The sequence below is a fragment of the Notolepis coatsorum genome (assembly GCF_963971535.1).
Source record: "Notolepis coatsorum genome assembly, chromosome: 16".
NCBI lineage: Eukaryota > Metazoa > Chordata > Actinopteri > Aulopiformes > Paralepididae > Notolepis > Notolepis coatsorum.
The window spans coordinates 97,453,329-97,473,949 of NC_140180.1; positions in this window are offsets into that span (position 1 = coordinate 97,453,329).

Below are 20,621 nucleotides of genomic sequence, written 5' to 3' on the forward strand. Positions count from 1 at the left end.
AGGAGCTGCCTGTGACTCTGTGGGAACTGGTTAGTCCAGTCATCTTGGATTATATTAACTTCTCACTGGGATCACAACATCTTGCAGCTATGGGCGCTTGTCAATTTCAAACTGGTCTTATCAAGACGACTTGACACTTGTATCTCATCCTTGGTACACCCAGACCAAGCTGGTTTCATTAAAGGCCACTGTGCTTTAGTCTGTTGAATAATACATATTATTGAAGCAGCATCAGTTTAGGAACAGCCCTGTGCTATCCTCTCTCTTGAGGCAGAGAAAGCCTTTGACTGTTAGCCCTTTTGGAGCCGGTTCCCGAACGTAATCTCGCACCGGCCAGCGCGTTCAGACCGGGATTAATTGGTTCAGAACGTGACAAATCGGTGCTCAGCTGGCACCGGAAAATAGTTGTTTTTTCCTCGCGAACCGTGACATCATCAGTGGGCGTGTCATATTCTAGGCTGTGAAGACGGGGAAAGTAGAGAGTCGGCATTGCACTCAACCGATTCATTCAACAGGAAGCGATTTGCGAGTACAATACACCATCCAACCAGAGTGGATAAAGAAATGCTCCAGAAATGAATATGCGTAGGGAAAGGCTTAACGAGTCAGCGCGAGAGCGCACACACAAAAGCACACACGGACACACCATGATATCGCATTTATTAATGCCAAATAATGGACGACGACCGCAATTGGCACTTTTGCACTCTCTTTAGAACCTTTAGCAAAAGCTGTCAGACACCATCAATATATATCACCGATATGTCATTGTACTTATCTAAGCCTATTCCTCTGTAAAGTCTCTTTGAGGATATTGGGACATTTTCTGACTACAGGATTAACTGGATAAAATCCCGCTCAATGTCTCTCAATCCTGTGGCCAGAAAAATCACCCTTCCTTCCATATTAGTTACTATGGAGTGTACTGGTTTGAATTACTTGTGAATAGCAATCCGCCACAGCATTCCCTCTATATTGTTAAAGATAATTACACCCAGTGTTGTAGTCAAGTCACTGAATCTCGAATCCGAGTCGAGTCCCCATTATCCTAGTCCGAGTCAAAGTCATCAAGGTTGAGTCCACTCCACTCTGGCAGTCAAAGAAGTGACATACAAATAAAAAAGATCTACATTAACCTCTTCCGGTACCGGACCGCAGATGACATCACGTCATAAATCAATCTGTCTAGAGTAGACTGTATGAAATAATGTTGCGTTTTCTTTTAAAATGTATCCAAGAGTAAACATGCTAACCATGTCACAACAGCAGTCATATGTATATTTTCAGCAATTCAGCAAAGCACTCGTCTTGATTTGCATGCAAATTTAATTACGCCCCCAAGCAATGACCAAAGTCACACACAAACAGCCTTTTTTAAACAAAGACATTTTACTATTAGAGATAGTATAACTGTTCGCTTTTATAGTAAATATGTTCTTAGACATTCTAACTGTGTTAATACATTTTTTATTTTTTTACATAAAAACAATGTTTTATAAAACTTCTGGTGTGAATTACGCGAAGTGCTGAAACATATTACATCTTGTACATTTCATGGTATGACCTATATAGAACAATAATTTTCTTTTGACTGGCTATGACTTTCACCTTCCCCCAATGAGCTAACCAGGGTATACATGTTTTTTTGTGACATTTTCAACCAACTAGGCCTCCGTACCTTCCAAGACCTTAGGGAGTCTAATTATTTACCAGGCTCCTTGTGTACTGCCCTAGAAATTAGTACCTTGGGACTAGTGTGTTTTCTACTAGAGATGTTCCGATACCATTTTTCCCTTTCCGATCCGATTCCGATACCTAAGCTTTGGGTATCGGCCGATACCGATATTTATCCGATACCAGTGCATAAAAAAAAAAAAAAAAAAAAAAAAATATATAAATTATACTTTTTTTTTTTTCAGATACTGTTATACTGTTTTTTAGTAATAACTAGAACGTATGGTATTTATTCAACAACAGGTGATTGTATAGATTTGTATTAGTATCATTAATCAATGAGTATGGGCTGCAGCACTGCAGATATACCCTACTCCAATGATCCACACGGACATTAAACGGTGTTGCACTCGCTACTCAGTGGCTCTGCAGATATACCCTATTCAGTCTGTAAGCTAGTGGCAGATAGAACGTTCATGTTGTGATTTTTGATGCAAAATAAATATTCAACATTCTCTTTTGAAACTCCGCCTCAGACTCTTATCCTTTGGCACTTGCTGTACTTTGCTTGCAGGTCTGCAGCCATTATTGCTGGATTATAAATAGCACCAACTTTAGACACGGTAACGTTATCAAGCTAAGCTAACTGACCTAGCTCCCCTTCCCGCATCGACATTAAGATAACGTTAGTAATAGTCAGCTAACGCTAGTCCGTAGCTACTTAACTTAAATACAATTCACCGTGGGTGCATTATTGTTGATAGACGGTCACGGACAGTGTTAGGTCCTGGAGAAAGGACAGGCGATCATCTGATTTGATGTAACGTTAAAAGCGGATGTTGTTCCAACTAGCTATCTTTCCAGCTAATGCTATCATAACACCAGCCAAACACATCCCGATTCCCGTCCGAGCTCCCCGTCACACCGCACTGTCGGGGACAATGGAATTTAAGAAAGTGTATCTGCTGTTAAAATGACACAGCATCACACTTTAAAACATGTTCATTTTATAATCCTCACTCTCGGCAGGAGATAAATTACATCATGGGATCGGAGGCTAGAATTTACGTGTACTCGCCGATACCGATACTAGCATTTTAGGCAGTATCGGCGGCATTTCCGATACTAGTATCGGTATCGGAACAACTCTATTTTCTACATCCTCTGTTAAAACATTTTCATTCTGTTATAACATCTGGGTTTGTATCCACAATCTATGATAAATAATCAAAACACAACATTAACCCCCAAAATGGTCTGAGACATTGACATGCATTAAAGCATTCCGTCTCCAGACGGATTTCCGTCAATTTGATTGGGGAGATCCGTCCATTTGATTCGCAGTCTGACGGAAGTATTTGCATGATTTGTAGATGCATACAGATTGAAACAAAATTGAGCCAATCAGAGGCGCCAAATATGGAAAAGGGCTTTTTTTTCCTATCGCGCCAAGCAGTCATCATCACTCAGCGACTCGAGAGACGGGTCGCCTTTTTTGCAGCCTCACGCGTCAACTGCTTGTTTACCAACGTCACAGCCACCACGCTGCTTGCACTCGCTGCTATATACCGATTAGCTAACGTTAGCTTAATAGCGTCTGTTAAATGGAAGGAGTAAGCCGGCCACTAAAAAGAGAACCCACCGCGGGGTTCTCAGATGAAAAGGATGAGCGGCACCACCTAACAAAAAGTTTAGAGAGGAGAGGACGTTTGAAGAGACTGGCTAGGCAGCGCTACTGGGGGCTGTAGTGGTGAGTTAACTTGTTCCGTGTGCCGCAACGATGTCAAAAAGAAAAACAGAAACAACACGTTTGTCATTGTCGTGTTACTTCACAGTACAATATGTGAGTCCCCTGCTGTGGTTGTGAGTATACGTTTATTAGCTTAACTCCGTAGCAACATCACACAGGTGTATCTGTAGACATTCTCCTCCCCACCGTATATATTCTCTCTGTCAGGATCTATGGGTAACATTACTGTATATTTGCATATCGTATATGTCACAAATGTAACAGTACTATATACCTGTAGTATGTCCCTATGCCATAAATGTCATGATGTCAATGTCATGCATGTCATAAATGTCACTGAATTGAAAATGGGGGACCCTGATGATGTAAACAAGACAAACGTCTTTCTCTGGTCTGCATCCCCTTAACAATTGTGTGTATTGAGCCATACTGTATTGTACCCATTCTGCAATCGGTTAAATATTGATTGATTGTTATAACGGATTGCAGAATGGGTACAGTACAGCTCAATACACACAATTGTCAAGGGGTTGCAGACCAGAGAAAGACTTTCCTCTTTACATCAGGGTCCCCCATTTTCAATTAATCATAACATGTATGACATACATGACATACAGATAGATAATACTGCTACATCTATACATTTATGACGTACCAGATTTACACAGTATTGTTTGTGATACAATAAGAGTCTAAAAAAGAGAGCATATACATTTGACGAAGAAACTGTACATTGGAGGAGGTTGGGTGGAGGGGGGGGGACTGTACATTGGAGGTGGTTGGGGAGGGTTGGGTAGGCGGGGTGGGGGGGTAACTGTACATTGGATTATCGACGAAACCGAAACAAGTAGGCTCCCTTAAAACGCCAACGCTATTAAAAAGAAATACAGTGGAGGTTAAAATAAGAATATGACTTGGCCTGAAAAAATTTTCAGTCAGGAGATTTTTTTTTGCTTTAATCCCTGCATTGACAAGCTCGGATTTGAAGGACTGACCTAAGATATGGAATAATATCTTCTCTTCCAAGAGCCTGGCTCATTAGCTGATTCACATTACGTTTGCACATAGTCTACTTTACAACTGCAGATGAAGACTGAAACTTACAGACTTAGTGAGCTGTGTTCCTTTTTTTTATAAATCTTTTTTTTCAACATGAAACGAAACATATCACAATACAATAATAATAATAATAATAATAATACATAAAAAGTAGGGATGCTCGATATTGGCTTTTTTACCGATACCGATATACCGATATTGTCCAACTCTTAATTTCCGATACCGATATCAACCGATACTGATATATGCAGGGTTCCCCCCCCCCCCCAAAAAATGGAATAATTTCAGGTAATTAACATTACATATCTCTTGTTGTGGAATTAACACAACATTATGCATACTTTTGACAATAAATAAAATCAGAATTTGTTCTTACTTGCTTGCCTGGGTAAATAAAGGTTATAGAAATGTAAACAAATTATTATAATTATTTTTTTTTTGAAAACCGATACCGATATTTTCCGATATCACATTTGGAATGCCGATATCGGCCGATAATATCGGTAGGCCGATAATATCGGACATCCCTAATAAAAAGACATCACAGGACAATAAATGAACACGAAATTAAGTGTGCACACTGGAACGGAACCCATTCGAAACAAAGGAGAGAGAGAGAGAAAGATAGACAAGGCCGCGGCCCCTACTAATCTGTCCATACGGACCTCTGACAGGTCACCAGCAGGGGGGAACTCTCTGTGTGTGTGCATGTGTTGTGTGTTGTGTGTGTGTGTGTGTGTGTGTGTGACCAATGTTCCAGGAGCGTATTCTGGCTCTAATAGGCAGTCTGGCTACCTGCTGCCTGCCTGATGTCTGCCAGTGTCATGCATATTCATCACAACACAAAAACACTCCACAGAGACGCAGGCAGGTGCACGCACACACAGGGCCGCCGTGTCAGTCTCCCTGGGCCCTGGGTTGAGATGGGACCCAAAAAAACCCTCTTTAACCTCCTCTTTTGCACATGGGGGGGGGGGGGGGGGCTTTTGAGATAATCTTGTCCCAAATCACAGGGTAGGCCTACATGTACACACGCACGCAAACTGTGGATGAGCCCAAATTTGAATATGAATTCGGAAAAGCACGGATAATGTGATGGACACAGGTATTGTTTATAGTTGAATATGTTATTATTATCCAAAATAGTTTTTAAAATGTTTACTTCACTCCAATCTACCCCATCTCTGACCTGGCCAAAACCCCTCTTCTCTGACTATAAAGGTCTACGTTTTAGTTGATTCTAGAGCTCTATGGAGGATACTAGGCCTGTATCATTCCTGGAGTCATCCGCATAACTCTTAACCTATTTGTACTTCGATACTCTGTTAACTAAGTCTATATTTGACTATGTACAGTACATCTTTGATCCAGCTAAATTCCTCCGCGTTTTTATATGTAAAATGTTTGTGGGGCAATGATTTTTGTGGAATGGGGGGGGGGGGGGTTGAAAGCGAAAATATTTTGTGTAAAGAAACACCTTATTTATTACATTCTGATGCTTTCTTTTGCACTTTGTAATGGATTAAATGAACTGCTATTATAGACCTCAACGCCACTGAAGGCCACACCGAAGCACACATACAACTTTTTAGAGATTCTATGACAACCACATTATGACAACAACCTTGTCTTTAAACATAACACTACCATCATCAAGCGATTCAACACAACAGCATTGCCAAAGCACGGACCATGACCATAACATTAGGATGATAAAATCAGTGGCGATTTTACCACTGGGGCACCAGGGGCACGTGCCCACCCTGAAATCTCAGGTGCCCCTGAGGTGCCACCCCAGAATTTTTTTTTATTTAATTTTTTTATAAAAAACCCTAACTAACCCTACTGTCATCATGCACTTGTCCTAATATACTAACCTACACTGTAGCACTTTGACAACACTTTGATGAACATTGTTACTCAGCTGATAGAGTTGTGCCCTTCCTGATGACTTGTCGCTTTGGATAAAAGCGTCAGCTAAATGACTAAATGTATGTGCCCCCATTGTGCCTTTGCCCTAAATTACTAAATGTATGTGCCCCCATTGTGCCCCTTCCCTAAATGACTAAATGTATGTGCCCCCATTGTGCCCCTGCCCAAATTGGCGCAAGCTGATGCAAATTTAAACCAGTCCGTAGCACTCTGGTTACAGAGTATTAGTATGGCGCTGCTCCGACCGGCTGCCTTTCTGTTCGCTCCGTCGAGACTGTGTTTACTTTTGTTAATATTTATAGTTTTTAGAGTTTTGTTCGTACCAACTGTTGGTGCATTTAATGTATATGACCGTCAGTCACTCATAGACATTGGATTACGGGAAACTTACCAACTGGATTACTCACTGGAACAGCTTTCCGTACCGCATCAATGGCCTGAAGAGATTCTCCGGAGATTTGGACCAGATCCTTTGTTCCCAGAGCCCAGGAAAAGACGACGAGGAAAGAGGGCTGGGATCCGTAACATGCTGAGATCCAGACGCCACCGTACACCACTGCCCAGTATATTGCTAGCCAATGTACAATCAATTGACAATAAACTGGATGACATCCGAGCAAGGATTCAATATCAAAGAGACGTTAGGGACTGCAACGTCCTCTGCTTCACCGAAACATGGCTAACACCGGACGTCCCAGATCACGCAATTCAACCAGCGGATCACTTCTTTATCCATCGCAAGGATCGGTCATCAGAGTCCGGTAAACAACGTGGAGGAGGTATTGCCTTCATGTTTAACAAAAATTGAAGCGATCCAACTAACGTGAAGGAATTATCCAACCACTGCTCCCCAGAACTGGAATATATAACCATCAAGTGTCGTCCTTTCTTCCTCCCGAGGGAGTTAACGGCGATCGTCCTGATCGGAGTGTATATTCCACCGCAAGCCAGCAACAAGGTTGCGCTCTCCAGACTACACGACGAGGTAAATAGAATACAAGTGGCTAACGTTAACGCCGCCATTGTGGTGCTGGGATATTTCAATAGCGCCAATCTGAGAAAGGTATTGCCTGACTTCTATCAGCATGTGACTTGCAACACCAGAGGCGGTAACATCCTAGATCACTGTTACACGCAATTTAAAGGTGGCTACAAGGCTCATTCTGATAGTGGCTTTGGTAAATCAGATCACGCGTCCATTTTTCTTTCACCAAAGTACAAACAGAGAATTAAAAGTACTCCCGTAGTCTCGCGAGAGGTGCAGAAATGGGATTTGACGTCAGAGGAGACGATCCGGTCAGTGTTTCACTATACAGACTGGAATGTGTTCCGCGACACAGATAACATTAATGTCTACACGGAGACAGTGCTGGACTATGTTTGTACTAGGGTGAAAGAAACAATCCCCACTACCAAAATGAAAGTTTACCCAAATCAAAAACCCTGGGTAGACAAATCCGTCCGTGAAGCTCTGAGAGAGCGCACCAAAGCATACAACGACGGCCTAGTGGCAGGCAACATGAATGACCACAAGGTGGCGCGATACAACGTAAGGAGGACAGTGTCAGAGGCCAAACGGCGCTACAGGGATAAAATTGAACTCCAATTTGAACAAGCTGACTCTAGAGCTATGTGGCAGGGGCTCAAAACGATGACAGACTACAAAGGCGCCTCCCTCAAACTGAACAGTGACATCTCCTTAGCAAATGACCTCAATACCTTCTATGCGAGGTTTGATGCTGGTAATAACAACACCAGCTCACAAGCCTCGGCAATGGGGGGGGGGGGGGGGGTCAGCTGCTGATGGAGGCGCAGTGTTCAGGGTAACAGAGCATGAGGTGAGGCGGACCTTTAAAAAAGTGAATATCAGGAAGGCAGCAGGTCCGGACGGCATCCCCGGCCGCGTCCTAAAAGTCTGTGCCGACCAACTGGCCCCAGTATTCACTGACATATTTAACCTGTCCTTAGAACAGGCTGTCATCCCCACCTGCCTGAAGAAGTCCACTATTATCCCTGTACCCAAAAAATCCAAGCCTGCTTGCCTCAACGACTACCGCCCTGTAGCTCTCACCTCCATAGCCATGAAGTGCTTTGAGAAGCTAGTAAAGGGCTACATCTGCTCCTCCCTCCCCATCAACATGGACCCCCTGCAATTTGCATACCGCCCCAACAGGTCCACGGAGGACGCCATATCCCATGTGCTGCACACAGCAGCATCACACCTGGACAAGAGGCAGGGGAACTATGTGAGAATGCTATTCATCGACTACAGCTCGGCATTCAATACCATAGTCCCCTCAATACTCATAGCCAAGCTCAGGGACCTGGGCTTGGGCTATGACCTCTGCCAGTGGGTCTTGGACTTCCTGACTGGCAGACCCCAGGTGGTGAGAGCAGGCAACTGCACCTCCTCATCCATCACCCTCAATATAGGGGCCCCCCAGGGCTGTGTTCTGAGTCCCCTCCTCTACTCCCTGTACACACACGACTGTGTGGCTCAGCGGAGTAGCAATACAATCGTCAAATTTGCTGACGACACAGTGGTGGTGGGCCTGATCTCTGCCAACGACGAGAGGGCCTACCTGGAAGAGGTCAAGGTCCTGGCGGGATGGTGCCAGGAAAACAGCCTCTCCCTGAACGTCAGCAAAACAAAGGAGATGATTGTGGACTTCAGGAGGTCGGGGGTCAAGGACTACAGCCCCCTCAGCATCGACGGGGCACCGGTTGAGAGAGTCAACAGCTTCAAGTACCTCGGGGCCTACATATCCGAGGACTTGACATGGACCACACACATTAACAGTGTTGTGAAGAAGGCACGACAACGCCTCTACTTCCTCAGGCGCCTAAGGAAGTTCCAAGTCAGCCAGAAGATCCTTAAGAACTTCTACTCATGTACAATAGAGAGCATCTTGACCGGCAACTTCACCTCCTGGTTTGGGAATAGCACTGCACAAGACCAAAGCAGACTACAAAGAGTGACACGTTCAGCCGAACGCACAATTGGAGGGGGGCTCCCCACCCTCCAGAACATTTACTACAAGCGTTGCAAGGGCAAGGCTAAGAGAATCATTAAAGACTCCAGTCACCCGAACAACTGCCTCTTTGAACTGCTGCGGTCAGGCAAGCGATACCGGAGTCTCAAGGCGAGCACAGAAAGACTCAGAAGAAGCTTCTATCCCCAGGCCATCAGGCTGCTAAACGAACAATGAATGAACACTACACAACAACAACCACCAAACGCACATAGCACACACATCCACACGCACACACCCACTTTAAACAAACACACTGTAGCACCCACTCCACACACTTTATAGCACACACCCACTTTAAACAAACACACTGTAGCACCCACTCCCCACACTTTATATTTATATTTATGGATGAAGGATTGCACTACAACTCGTACACCTTACTGTAAATTGTACCTAAAATTGTACCTCATCCCATTTCTGCTTTGCACTAGATAGTACTGTACATTAGTACACTGCATAGTATTGTGTATTGTATATTATATGGTAACTCAGAACATTGTACATATGTCTATACCGAACACTGTGACCTCATTTTCTTCTTCTAAATTCATGCTATATTATGTTATTATGTTATTTGATACTATCTTGTCTAGCACAGTCTCTGGAGCGTAACAGTAAGAAGCATTTTGTATGAAAGTATTCTGTACTTCTGTATGACAACTATTAAAGAACTTGAACTTGAACTTGAGTAGTTACACAGGGGACTATAATTTGCCGGCGCGGAAGGAATAAAGGATACATAACCTCTCAAGTTCAATGTGGGTTCTTCTGAACCGGTAACAGCTGATGTCGAAATGATTGACAACCATTGTAGGTGTAGCCAAGGAGCGCATTTTGACTGCTTCAAGAAGCAACCCTTGACAACTCCAGCGCTGATTGCAATTTGGAAGTGCAACGACGACAGACTGAGAAGCCGGGTGCACTGCAAATTCAGTCAGAACAACTTCAAGAAGACAAACTTACCTCACTGCTTTCATGTTCAACTCAGATTCGGCTCAAACAAGGGACTAAACATGTTTCGCAATTATGCCACATCAATGTGGAATGCCCTACCCACAGCCGTAAAAAAAATGTGTATCCCACCTTCAAAACCACTCTCAAAGAAAGACAAAGAGCACCTGGCCCCCGTAAATGTCTAAACCCCCCCTCCCACCCCCGCCGAAATAATGTACAGTTTCCTCCCCCCCATATGTATGTATTTTCTGTTAGGATCTCTATTTAACAGTACTGTATATTTGCATATCTTGTATGTCACAAATGTAACAGTACTGTATATCTATGTCATGTAGATGTATGTCATAAATGTCATGATATATATCTGTATGTTGTTGTGTATGTCATAAATGTCATTATGAATTGAAAATGGGGGACCCTGATGTAAACAAGACGAAAGTCTTTCTCTGGTCTGCATCCCCTTAACAATTGTGTGTATTGAGCCGTACTGTATTGTAGTCATTCTGCAATCTGTTAATAAAGTTTTCAATCAATCAATCAAAAAAGGTCAGAGCCGGACATCAAATAGTCAATTATAGGTTGCTATACATGTCTGTATAGCAATATACAGAAGATATGTATATATGCCTCAAATTAATAATAATGCATAATGCTGGTTAGTTACAGAGCAGGGGACACAAACAGGCTGGATAAGCTGGTCAGGAAGGCCAGTAGCGTGGTTGGGGTGGAGCTGGACTCCCTAGCGAGGGTGGCAGAGAGGAGGAGCCTTGCTAAGCTCCAGGCCATCAGGGAAAACCCCTCCCACCCACTATACACAGACTTGGCTGACAGGAGGAGCATGTTCAGTGCCAGGCTCACACTACCCAAATGCAGCACTGAACGGCACAGGAAGTCCTTCATTCCAACAGCCATCAGACTATACAATGCATCACTGTGCCTCACTGCATCACTGAGCATAGAGTGACAGTTACCATCTTCCTGGACTCTTAGTTTTGAAACAGCACTGTGCAATATTACACCTACTGTAGACCTCAGTATATTTTGACTGTATTTATTTACTGTATATTGTATATATCTCTCCATTTATCAAACTCAGCCCGTGCTTGAGCATTATCATCTGCAGCTAATGTATCTGTCTCCATTAGCATACCCCATAGTCCTTCATAGTGCTCCATCTGAAACTTCCAGTTGCCCAGTTCTCTGGTCCGCTCAGCCGGTCAATAAACAGCTTGTCATCCATTGTGAAATCCCACATTACTGTTCATCTCACACAAAACTCTGTGTAGCTTCTTAGCGTCGATCTTGGCCCATAACCTGTTGTATATTTACCAGAGCTTGTTGCACCATACAGCATTTACAAGCAGAGGTGGTATTTAGTTGGGCTGACCCCTATTAGTCGACTAATCGGTCGAAAGGAGCCGTAGTTGACTGCCAACCTCTTAGTCGAATACAAAAAAATATATATAATAATAATTATAAAAAAAAATAATAATAGATAAACCCAACTTCCTTTATACTTACCGGTCATACGTGCCCCCCCCCCCCCCCCCCCCATACTAGCCCTTGTTTAAAAAATCCTAGATAAAATATCACTCACCAAAGCTGTGGACTCGCTTGAAGAGAAAGGCAGCACTGGCTTTCGATGTTGGCCAATGCGTTAAGTCGTGGCTGTCCCATGGTATTGCGAGTAAACATTTGTTTCCTCTTTAACATTGGGCGCCGGGCATTGTGCCCATCATTGTACCCAGTCTGCCAGCACTGTAATCCTATGGAGATGTTTACCTTCTTTGCAGGGCTATAACTTTTTAAATGTTATTGCTATATTGACATTACTATGGCCCATTCAACATCGATTATCTATCGTTCCGAATGTGGGAACGTTATATTTTTTCATTCATACATTGTTGTGTTAATACCTTCGAGAATATAAGTATGTTTTAAGCTTTTCTGCTGTGATTCCAAAAACGCTAGTTATATATTCGTACTGGCATCGCGTCCTGCTCTTAAGCCATACTGAGATATACCTCATCTCATGTACCTAGTGTACTCCATCAACGAATAAAACCAAATACACCCAGCACCTGCCAGGCCCCGCCCCTACTGCCGTACTATATAGTACTGGGCGTGGCCACTACTCACTCTTCCTCTATTTTCGTTTCCATCATAGCGGATGCATGACACCCTATGCAACTAGTTGTTATGAAAAGTTTAGATAATATTGAGTGCTTACGGAGATTTGCTTACCCCTGGAATCTTCGGGGTATGTTCCAACGACACGTCGGGTCTATTCTGATGTTCCCTCGTCTTGTGGCAGCAGATCGAGGGACAGCGTGCAAGGTTTGGCTATTGAGCCGGCTCGCACACAGGTAGGCCCTGTGTCATCAGGCATTGATGCTAGTGTTAGTAATGCTGGTTTGTTTTGTTACACAACCGAGTTGTGTGTCGGCGCCAGGGGCGGGATGGTTTGGTGAACGTTCCCCTGAAGTGGACGGTTTCCAAGCGATCCTGGAGCGTGCTGCTAAACACTAATGCTAACGCTAATGCTAATGCTAACACTAATGCTGAAATGCTGGGCACTGTTCTAATGTTCCCCGCCGTGGGATGTTGCCGCTTTTCCCTCCTCTTAACCGGTTCATTGATGAAGGTCAGTCGGTAGCTAATGTGGGGGGTTTTGATGAGTCCTATTTTACCCTTTTTATGGGTAAATGGGTTGACAACAAGGTGCAGGGCGGGTGTGCCGTGGCTAGGTAGCCAGGTAGCATCGATCCTGTGCCCCGGCGGGGTTGGACGGTGTCCCACCCGGAAGCCGATGCTTGAGAGCGAGTCGGGCCGGCGGGTGGCAGTAGAGCTAGACTGCTGCAGGATGGAATTTAGCGGCGGCCAGTGTTGTCTGTCCACATTAGCGTCGAACGCTATGCTATATTGGGCTACTGTTTCTGTTCAGTCTCTCTGCTACGGGAATGTCTATCTATACTACAGTCTTCCCTCCTCTCAACCATTCATGCTGACGGTCAATCGGTGTCTACTGGGGGAGTAGTGCGGGGGGGGCTTTGTTTACCTTAATGGGTAAATGGGCTGAGGTCTAGGGCTGGTGTGCTGTTGTGAATATTATGAATGAATGCGGGTCTGGTTCTCTCTGGTCCGCCTCCCCTTAACGTTGTGTGCATGGGCTTGCCCATTCTACAGTATGTTCGTGGTGTTAGTTAATTTATTCATTAACCCCTTCATGGTGCACACCACAGTGGAGGTTGCTGGTTGCAACTAGTGCACTGCAACCTTGCCCAAGCCCGACGGGGCCCTACCCGACCCGACGGGTTCGGGCTGGGTAGGGCTTTGTTTTTAAATAAATAATTCGGGCTTGGCCGGGCCGTGCCCTCTTTAAAAAAAAATTTTTTTTATTGCGTCTTTTTATTTTTATTTTTTTTTGCGCTCGCTATACTCATATAACTAGGGTTATAGGTTAACCTTAAGTTTCTGTTTCATTTTCGCGTAACGTAGTGCTGTCATCAGAGCGTGAAAGCCTCGTGTCTGAGGAGTCAAGATGTATAGGTTAACAGATAAATAAAATAAGGGAAAGTTGCATTTTTGGAAACATTTGGATGTCTCCCTCCGCAGCCTGCAGGGATAACTCGAGGGGAGCGCGCGGCTCAGGTGGATGATAACTCGAGGGGAGCGCGCGGCTCAGGTGGATGATAACTCGAGGGGAGCGCGCGGCTCAGGTGGATGATAACTCGAGGGGAGCGCGCGGCTCAGGTGGATGATAACTCGAGGGGAGCACGCGGCTCAGGTGGATGATAACTCGAGGGGAGCGCGCGGCTCAGGTGGATGATAACTCGAGGGGAGCGCGTGGCTCAGGTGGATGATAACTCGAGGAGAGCGCGCGGCTCAGGTGGATGATAACTCGAGGGGAGCGCGCGGCTCAGGTGGATGATGAACAAATTAACCAGACCGAAGCGGCATAGGTTGAAGTTGGAATATAGCCAGTTGGCGAATGTTTTAATTTGTTCTTGGATGTTAACGTTGTTAACGTTGTTCAACGCCTTGCTGACATCAACACAGCGAAGTGGTGAGTTTGATTATTATTATTTGCTGGTGTCTGGGGTGACGTCGCTGCTGCCCTGTTCTGTTGCGCTTTCATTATATAAATGTTGCTCTGCTCGAAATCTGATTTATGTTTTCTGTTTGTTTGTACAGTGACTGAGTAGGCTATTGTGTCGTGTGTGTGTGTGTGTGTCAAAGAAGATTCCATATAGCCTTCAAATTACGAGTTTTACGAGGCTGACTCGCGCTGGGAAATAGAATTTGCGAAAAAAGGCTATACTGGTTGTTAGTTTTCAGCATGATAATGTGTTATTTAGTTAGACCTATTGGACATTTTCGTTTTTGTTTATTTATTAAGTTAATATATAAACAGTGTTTAGAATATTTAAAATAAAAAAATTAATAATAAATAATAAAAAAAAAAATCTGGTTTTCAGTCGGGCTTATTTTCGGGCAGGGCCTGAAGTTCACGGTACGGGCTTCATTTCAAGGCCCTTGCAGACCACTAGTTGCAACCACCACTGGTGCTCCGTGTTAGCATCAGTCCTTTGCTTTTGACATGTTGAAACAGTGCCCCGCCCGGCCGACGCCATGAGGTGGGTCGACCCGGCGAGTGGCTGGTGGGCTGCTAAAGCCTGTACTGCCACGGTATGGAATTGGTAGCGATTAGTAACTGTGTTCGAATAGCTGTTTTTTCTATCAAAAAAATGGTGTCTGGTGGCAGGGCCTTGAGGGCCAGCCGACGTTGACACATCGCGCAAGGTTGTTGACGTTATTAGCTTTGACCTAGCCGCAAGCTATAACCGCTCAGGGCTCCCCTCTCCGCAGAGGATTTTGGTCTTCCGCTGGAGCGCGGGCGGTATTTGCCCTAGGCCCCACACCGAGCAGCCAGAAGAAGAGAGAGCACGGCCTAGTCAGCGGCGATGACGAGGCCCTCGACAGGCGGCCATGTTTTCCCCCGCCAGAGGTATCCTGGGCGTTGAATCGACAGGTGTCCACAAGGCCGACAGCCTTGGCGGCCGAGGGATCGGCCATGTTGGATGGGCTCGGCTTGGAATATACAAGCCGTCGCCGTCCTGCTGCGAGCAGCCCGCTCTCCGATCACTCCCTCCCCCAACACCAGCGGAAAAAGGGGGCTCTGATTGTTTCCTTTGGCTGCGGGCCGCGTGCCTTCGTTGAATCGCGGGCGGCCCCACTTTTCGCTTCTCATGGGGACAGGGGCTGACACCCAGTTGATGGCTGAGCCTGGGTCTGTCCGTGAGAATGTTATTGTTGTGCTGTCAAGCGGCTCCCACACCATAAGCTGTGTTGGTTGAGCCTGGTGTTACGTCTGTCAACTATAAGTGTTGTCAGCAGGGGGGCTCAAAACCTTTTGAGGCACACAGTGCGGGCTTCCCCGGCCTCGCCTTCGCCAGGCCAGGTATCATGTTGGTGCCTCCCACTCCTGAAAGATTGGCAGTGGTCTCGCAGGCGCGGGTGATTTGGGTAGTAGTAATATCACTGCAGGGCTACGGTGTGTAGGAACCCATGGGGGCCTCACACCTTGCATGTCCGGCTGCAGAACAACTCCTCAGCATGTTCTGGAGGGGTGTTCAGTGGGGGAGCTTTTGTCACCTAGAACTGATGTCAGCTTCCCCCGTATCAAACCGGCCCTTTCTGTCGGGGTCCCCCCTTGGGTGCGATTGCCTCGTGGGTAGTGTCAGGGTCAGATGTCCCGACACAGAACGCTCTGCTCGCACGGGTCCAGGGTTGGCTACGCACAGCGGGTGGGACCGGGCCGCCCATCTACAATTCCTAGCGGACCTGCGCCACATGGTGGCGAGTGCGTTGGGAGTGTCATCACATATGGCTACAGCAGTACCATATGTCGAGGTGGATGGAGAGAACGCTGAGGCTGGGACTTGTATTTACACAACCCCACCCGTTTTCGGGTTTGGTACAGACCCTATTATTGTCAGGGTCACCAGCAGTGACAGCTCTGGTTGATGAGATCTGATCTCTGTGGACGAAGCAAGCCATCGTCGTGGCATTTTCCTCCCGGTGTTCTCTGGTGCCTGAGAAATCGGGAGGGGGGGGTATCAGACCCATGTTGGACCATGGGAAGGTTCAGTATTTTTTGGATCGTCTCCTACCTGTTGAACACTGTCAGGTGGGGGTCTGGTTCTCCTCCATAGTGTTCGCATCCCCGATCTTCCGTCCTAGGGCTTACCTATGCTTCCTTACAGGGTTAGCGTATGAGTACCAGGGGCTGCCGTTCGGCTTTTCTCTGGCTCCCCGCATATTCACCAAGTGCGTGGAGGTGGTTCTTTTCCAGTATGGAAATAGATCCGATGAGAGGCAAGTCAGGATGGACAATACGACGTCAGTGTCGTATATGACAGACAGGGAGGAGTACGCTCCCCCCGTCTGCACCGGGCGGCGGGCGGCTGGTTATGGGCGTTCTCCATCTGCCCGGCCTGAGGGCTCTCCACATCCCCGGCAGGGTGAATGTGGGTACAGGTGTAATGTCGTGGGGCGGTCCTCACCCTGACGGGTGGGGATTACGTCCGGACATAGTCAGGCAGGTCTGGGACCGATGCCGTGCCGCCTGGGATTCTTTCCCCCATACATCTGTTAGGTCAGTTGTTGGGGCGGGTACGTTGAGGAGCGCAGGTCCTTGATCCTGATTGTGCCGGACCGGGGCGCAGCTGTGTGGTTCCCGGTCCTGATCCAGCTCTTGGTATCCTGTCATGGCCTGTTCCTTGGTCATCGCGGGCCCTCTCTCAAGCGCACAGGTCTCTGTGTTAGTTCCCTGTGCTGGGCCAGCTGCTGGTAGGTTGGCTGGTGAGTCTGGAGAGGATGGATTCTTCTGTGGTTGATACCATCCGGAACGCGCATGCTCCTTCCACTATCGCGGGTTACGCGGGTAAGTGGCGTATTTTCCAAGAGTGGTGTAAGGCCACCCTCTTGTGAAGAGTTTCCTGCTTGGCGTTGATGCCTTAAGCCGGTGAAACGCTCTTTGGCTCCGAGCTGGGATCTTCAATTGGTCCTCGGTCGGTTGTCCTTGGCCCCTTTGAGCCTCTTGAGCAAGCGCTGTTGGAACGGCTGTCGTTCGAAGGCTGCGTTCTTGCTGGCCATCACCTCCGCTAAAATGGGTGGGTGTGCTTTGTGCTCTCTCGGTACGGCCAGAGTGCCTGTCTTTCGTTCCGATAGCGGTGCCACTCTGCGGCCTAATCCAGCCTTCGTGCCTAAAAATATCCGGAGTGCTTCCGCTTAAGGGATATTATGGTTCAGGTGTTTCATCCGCCTCCTCACGCTAGTGAGTTGGAGGTGGGCCTTCACCCGTCATGTCCGGTCCGGGCTTGGGGGTTTACCTCAGCCGTACTCAGGGCCTCAGGGCTACCGTTCAGTTGTCTGTTACGGTGGCTCTCGTGCTGGTAAGGCACTGTCGAAACAGCGCCTGTCCCATTGGTTGTGCGAGGGCATTGCCCTTGCTTCACGTTGGCCGGGTTGGCTCCCCCTGGGGGCGTCAGGGCGCACTCCACTCGTGGGGTGGCGGCCTCTGCCGCTCTGCTGGGTGGGGCCTCGGTGGAGGACATCTGTGCTGCAGCTTCATGGTCCTCCCCGAGTCCCTTTGTAAGGTTTTACCTCATGGACATGACCGGGGGTTCTGTCTCCCAGGCGGTTCTGAGGTCTGTGGCCTCTCCTGCTTCCCGTCCTTGGTGGGGTAGCAGGGGTGTGTGGGTGTGGGCCACAATGTATTGTGTCACACGTGGTTCCGCCTGTGCTGTGTGTTCAAGAGGTTCTAGTTCCCGCTTGCTCGCACTTGGGTGGAGTTGACTGCGCCCCCTCTTCATTAGGAAGGATGGGGTGACGGGACTCCCCTCCCCCCTGATGTGGGCTTACGGGTCCTCAGGGGGTGCATTTGTCGGGCCTCGCGTCCGCTCTACCCCATATCTCGGTATGGCTTAAGAGCGGGACGCGATGCCAGTACGAATATATAACGACAGGTTATGTATATAACCTAGTTATATGAGTACTGGCTAAGCGTCCCGCTCTTAGCGTGCCCCGAGTTCCCTTGGGGAAACTTTTCTTTGGAAACGATTTTTTCCAAGGAAGAGTGAGTGGTGGCCACGCCCAGTACTATATAGTATGGCAGTAGGGGCGGGGCCTGGCAGGTGCTGGGTGTATTTGGTTTTATTCGTTAATGGAGTACACTAGGTACATGAGATGAGGTATATCTCGGTATGGCTTAAGAGCGGGACGCTTAGCCAGTACTCATATAACTAGGTTATACACATAACCTGTTGTTATAGGCCCTAACGCATATGATAGATTATCGATTGGCGTTTATTTCCTATACATGCTCTATTAAAAAATTCAAATTGGGGGGGGGTAGTTTATAATTCCTTGATCGTCAGTAACGGCTGTATTTAGTAAGGGTTGATATATTGATCAGACTGATTGCAAACAAGGAAATGGACAATCGGCCTGAAAATAACGTTAGTGTCCTCTTACCGTATGCCGATGAGACTGGAGGAAAAATATCCCAATTATTTGACGCCGATCTCCTAGATCCATTTCCGGTTTGTATGGCGCAATAAACGCCGAAATCATATTGATTATTGCGTTTCGAAAGCGATCCAAATGCACTGAGTGTTTGTCTGGAGTCCCGTAACAAGATATGACTGCCGGAGGGATTTCCTTTATGCACCGACCGCCACTTCCGGTTTGACGTGAGTGTAACTCGCCTGACCATCCACCAGGCGGCGGTATTGAGGCGTTGCAATCTCAGACAGGGTGCCGCTGCAATCCGGATGGATGCTGGATGAATTATGAATGCCATGGCCAAAAAATTTAATATTGATCCCAAAAAAGATTTACGGCGTTGTTGGCGTTCAACGCATGGCGGGCAATAACGATTTACGCCGTTTATGGTGCACAATGTGTTAAGGTGGAAAAGTTCCTCTCACTCGGATCATAGGAGTTGTTACGATGATTTTAGACAGACTAACGGTCTCAGTAAAAGCCTCTTCTAGGTTGTTCTCATGGATGGATGTTAACGGTTACCTTTGCAAGCTGTTTGAGTTATAACGATATCCAGTGCTTGGAGAATCCTTGTTGACGGCCTATGCCCCAAACGGGGTAAAAGGCGTAAGTAAGTGGCTTGGTGTGGACCCAGGTGTTTGATTTAAATGATCTCCTCCAAATTCAGGTGTTTAAACCTGTGCTTGAGTAAATAATCCACCTTGTTCATTTTCACGTAACGTCACTAGGTAACATTAGGTAGTTTACGCTACAGTAGCTGCCGTTAGCAATGAAAAGCTGCTTTGCCGACTGAAATCCGACACCAGCCAATCAACTTTGAAATATGAAATAATAATCAATTTAATTTATAGAGAGAAGCGCCTTTCTCAGACTCAAGGACACTTTACAAGAGAGAGAAGCTATATAAAAGAGGGGGTAAAAATACAGGAAAAATAAAACAAATTAAAGAAAAAAAATCATAATAAGGAGGCAAGGTGCTGTCCAATTGGACGAAACAGTAACAGAATTTTTTTTACAAAAAACAGAAACAATGGGATCGGTAACTTAAAAGAGTCAGGGGGGAAGGGGGTGGGCTACTTGGGAGCAGGGCCGTGTTGCGCAAAGGCAAGTGTGAACAGGTGGGTTTTTAGGTGGGTTTTGAAGAGGTTGATGGTCGTCACACACAAAAAAACATACAAAAACAATTATTATTGCAAAAACAAAATTATTAAAAGTCAGTACACACAATGCATAATGAAACTACTGTAACAATTAAGATAGCTAAAATTACATTACAGTGTAAAACAAAAACTAAAAATTACTTTACAGTGTTAAAAACAATTTAAAAACAATTTAAGATTATTTTTTAAAGTGAATCTACTGTAAATGCAGCAGAGGTTTTGAGGCAGATCATTCCAAAGAGTTAAAGGCCAACCTTCACGTTGTATTTTTGTTCAATAAACAATGTGGACTAGGCCAACGGTGACTTTCATGAAGAAGGGAAAAAAAAGTATTGAAATTGACCCAGTTTTAGCGTTTTTATCAAACATTTTGTCTGCCCAAAACACAATCACCACGCACATGGATATTTTAATCAATGGTTCATAACGTGCGTGTGTAATCGAAATGATCTCGTCACAACAGGTGCAGGGCACCAGGGGGCTCACCAG